The sequence below is a fragment of the Brassica rapa genome, unplaced genomic scaffold, assembly GCF_000309985.2.
Source record: "Brassica rapa cultivar Chiifu-401-42 unplaced genomic scaffold, CAAS_Brap_v3.01 Scaffold0757, whole genome shotgun sequence".
Classification (NCBI taxonomy): domain Eukaryota; kingdom Viridiplantae; phylum Streptophyta; class Magnoliopsida; order Brassicales; family Brassicaceae; genus Brassica; species Brassica rapa.
Window position 1 is genome coordinate 72,799 of NW_022610697.1, and position 4,292 is coordinate 77,090.

Sequence of the window (4,292 nt, forward strand, 5' to 3'; positions counted from 1 at the left end):
TAGGCCTTGGATTCCATGAACTTAACATCTCTGGATACTAGGACTCTCCTTGTTTCTGGTACGTAGCATTTGTACCCTTTCTGATGTGTGGAGTACCCAATAAACATGGCCTTTGTGCTCTTTGCTTCTAGCTTGTTCCTTAGTTCTCCTGGAATCAAAACAAAACACACACACCCAAACACACGCAAATGGTCAATGGATGATCTAGATTTGTTTAGTACCTCATACGGAGTGGCATCAAGGAGGACTCTTGTAGGTGTGCGGTTGATTAGATAGGTGGCCGTGACCACTGCATCTCCCCAAAAACGTTTAGGTACATTGGCATGGAACATCATACTCCTCGCCACTTCCATCAAGTGTCTATTCTTTCTCTCAGCAACTCCATTTTGTTGAGGTGTATAAGGGCAGCTAGTTTGTTGAATGATTCCATGTGAGGCTAGGTGTTGTTTGAAGGCTGTGCTAGTATACTCACCACCATTATCTGATCTAAGAATTTTGATCTTAACATTGAAATGGTTAGTTATATAGCTCTGAAAGTTTTTAAAAGCTTCTAGCACTCTATCCTTAGATTGCAACAAGGTGATCCATGTGTATTTAGATTTTTCATCAATGAATGTCACAAAATATTTATGTTGCTCTCTAGATGCACATGGGGCAGTCCATACGTCAGAATGTATGAGATCAAAGCAATTATCATATTGAGTCTTTGATTTAGGAAACACAGTTCTACAATGTTTTCCTAAGATACAAGCCTCACAATCACTTTTAAAAGAAATGCTAGGTAACAGGATGTTCAAGGCATGAGAATGAGGATGTCCTAGTCTAGCATGCCATATTACATCTTTAGGGAATTCAGAAACAGAATGAAAAACAGGAAATAAATCAGTTGCGGATCTTGTGTCCTCAAGCAAGTACAAGTCTCCCTTGGTAACACCTTTGCCAAGCAACTTACTAGAATCAATATCCTGAAAGTACACACTGTTAGGCGTGAATGTAACTTGACAATTGAGATCATTAGTTACTTTCTTAACAGATAATAGATTTGAAGCAAAGGTGGGCATATAGAAAGCCTTAGTTTCTTTATCAAACAGTTTAAGGTTACCTACACCTTTTATTGGGATTTTATCTCCATTTGCTATCATCACATTTCCTAAGGCCGGTTCTATGTTTTTAATCAGTTCTAAGTCACTTATCATGTGATGAGAAGCACCAGAATCTATAACTAAGGGCTTAGCCGATTTAAAAACTCTTATAGTGTCATTAGCAGTATGTGAAGCATTAAGAGAAACACCAAGGTTTTTAGATATACCAGATTCTTTTAGAGCCTTGATGAGAGCAGTTAAGTCAGACTTCTTGATGGTCTCATCCAGGTTGGCCCTTGGCGTGGCATAGCCTGATGTGGAGGCAGTTGCACTTCCCACACCTAGGTTGCTTATGCCCATGGTGATTGGTGTTGTTGGCTCCGCACCATCAGCTGAGAAGTTGGCCCTTGCATCTTGGTATTGGGAGCGAATCTCCCTAAACTTGCTGGGCTTAAGGTGGGGATGGAGTATCCAGCATTTGTCCTTCAAGTGACCCTTCTTCTTGCAGTGGTCACAGGTCAGGCCTTTCCTCTCATCTTGTTTGTAAGCCGCCTTGTTTGCCACTGCTTGTTCTGCTTGATGCGCCATGCTTAAGTCTCCCTTGCCACCAAACAAGCCCACTGAGCCTTCTTCCTTCTGGATTTGAGCACATACTTCATCCAGGTCAGGTAGCTTGTCAGCTCTTAGGATGTGCTTGATCAAGCTCCCATAAGATGGGTTAAGAGTGAGCAGCAGTCCAAACACTCTGTCCTCCTCACGCCTGGTTAGAAGCGTGGCATGGTCAGTGGTGTGTGGTCTTAGCAGTTCCATCTCTGCCCAAAGAGACCTAAACTTGCCAAAGTGTGGTTGAAACTCCACATCTCCTTGGTTGAGCGCATTGATGGCTCTCTTCACTTCAAAGACTCTTGTGAGGTTGGAGACATTTCCATACACTTTGTAAAGTGTATCCCACAGCTGTTTGGTAGTCTCACAGTAAGAGTAAGACTCCATGATGGCGGGTTCAAGAGAGCTGAGGAGCACTGTGAGAACCATGAGGTCTTCCTGAGCCCACTTGTCTTCATCAGCTACCACCATTTCCTGTCCATCTTCTCCTTGGTTGGTTTGTTTTGGAGCCGCTTCTGCTGAGACATGACTCCACAAACCCTTTCCTCCAAGGGCAATTTTCACCATCCTGGCCCATAAGAGGTAGTTAATCCCCTTCAGGGTCACAGGTATGCTGATGCGGTTGTTGTTGTTGTTGTTGTTGTTGTTCTCCATCTTGAGGATTCAAAGAACGGCAAGAAAAGAAACAGAGATTTGTTTTGCGGAAGTAGATAAGGGTTTCAAGAGCTTTGTTGCTCTGATACCATGTTGAAATGAATGAGTTATAAGAGTGGCTTGTGTGATTTATCAAGAACAAAGAGAAGAGATAGCTAGGGTTTTGCTAAGAATCCGAGAGAGAGAGAGAGAGAGAGAGATTTCGAAAACATAAGAGAGAAGTGAGGAAGTGATTATTTTCCTTGATCCATTTGGTTCTGATTACATACTTTAAATAGATGCAACAATGAATAAACTAATGGCAAGTTGACATAGAAGAAAAGAATAAACAAAGAGGACTGATCAAGGGCAGGTTGCGCACAGCCAAGGTGGAAAGCGACAGCACCAAACGGCTCTCTCTCCTTTGAACCACCTTGTCTTCTTCTTCAACGGATCCCTTCTCTTGGCCGACATCTTTTAAATATCTTAAGGCAAGTATAACATCCTTCTTGATCACAGATAAGTCTCCTCTTGTCTTGCACGCCAAGTTAGATCACACTTGTACGGACAAGCTTACTTTGATCACTCCGGATGTATGTCTTGACTTGATTTCTTCTTCCTCTATGTCATTCATGCTTTCATGTCAACAGCTTGCACATACAGCTCACTCTGATCCCTTTGGTATATTCCCTTTCCCTCTCACACTCCTAAACGGTCACTTAAGATCAGATTGAACCGCCCACACATTGCACATCTTGATTTGGGCTGAACCGGATGACTTGGGCGTGTGGAGTGGCCTGTACGGCTGATGGTACGGACCTCCTGTCCGTACCACTATCCCTAACTATGCACATTGCCTTATCTCCTTCTTGACATCCCAAACACCTTCATGGATCACCCTAGACCGTACAAGGCCGTACTGAACGCCCTATCTTTGCACCACACTTCCATCTTCTCTCCAACTCCTTCACAGCCTTCACATGATCAGTCTAAGTCTTTCCTAGACTTAACTTCACAAGATAACTACTTCAGAACACCTCTGAAGCTTCATTGAACTCTTCTGGACATCTTCTAGAGCTTGCCCTATTATTGTACAAGCTCTATCTTCTCTTCAGTTCAACACTCCCAATGGTTCCCCACTTCCCTTAGGCGATTCCAAACATTCTTCTTGCCTTCTTCTCTTCTACATCAGTCACTCTTATGCCTTGCACTCCAAGTTAGGGTTGTCTTGTACGGACAGACTTGTCTTGCAAGGTAAGTTGAGTGATTGCTTGATCCGGATGTACTTGATCCCCTCTTGCTTCTTACTTCATTCTCCTCTCTTTATTGCTTCATGTCAACACTCCCCCTCAAGCTTGACGGTGATGATTGTCAAGCTTGGAAACCATGAAGCATTCCCTCATTAAAACCTTTACTTGGAAAAACCACTTGGGATAAAAACCAAGCAAAGGAAAAAGAGTAGAATACTCCATGGGAGGGGATCATTGACATGGGAGGTTTATGAGTCCAAGTCTTGGAAGAATGGACTCACAAACTTTGCTACTGGCCGCCTTGGTGAAGATGTCAGCCAGCTGATCCTCACTTCTTGTATAACATGGGAGAATCACTTGCTGCTCTACTGCTTGTCTTACCTTGTGGCAGTCCACTTCTATGTGCTTTGTCCTCTCATGGAAGACTGAGTTGGATGCAATGTGTATTGCGGCTTGGTTGTCACAATGCATGGTCATGGGAGTGGTGATCTCAATTCCCAAGTCGCCTAGAAGCCCCTTTATCCAGATAAGCTCACTGGTTAGCTTCCTCATTGATCTGTACTCTGCTTCTGCACTAGAGCAGGACACTACCTTCTGTTTCTTGCTCTTCCAAGTGACCAGATTACCTCCAATGAATGTACAATAGCCGGTGGTTGATCTTCTGTCTATTCTGTCCCCAGCCCAATCTGCATCACAGTATCCTATCACCTCAGTGTTCTTGTTG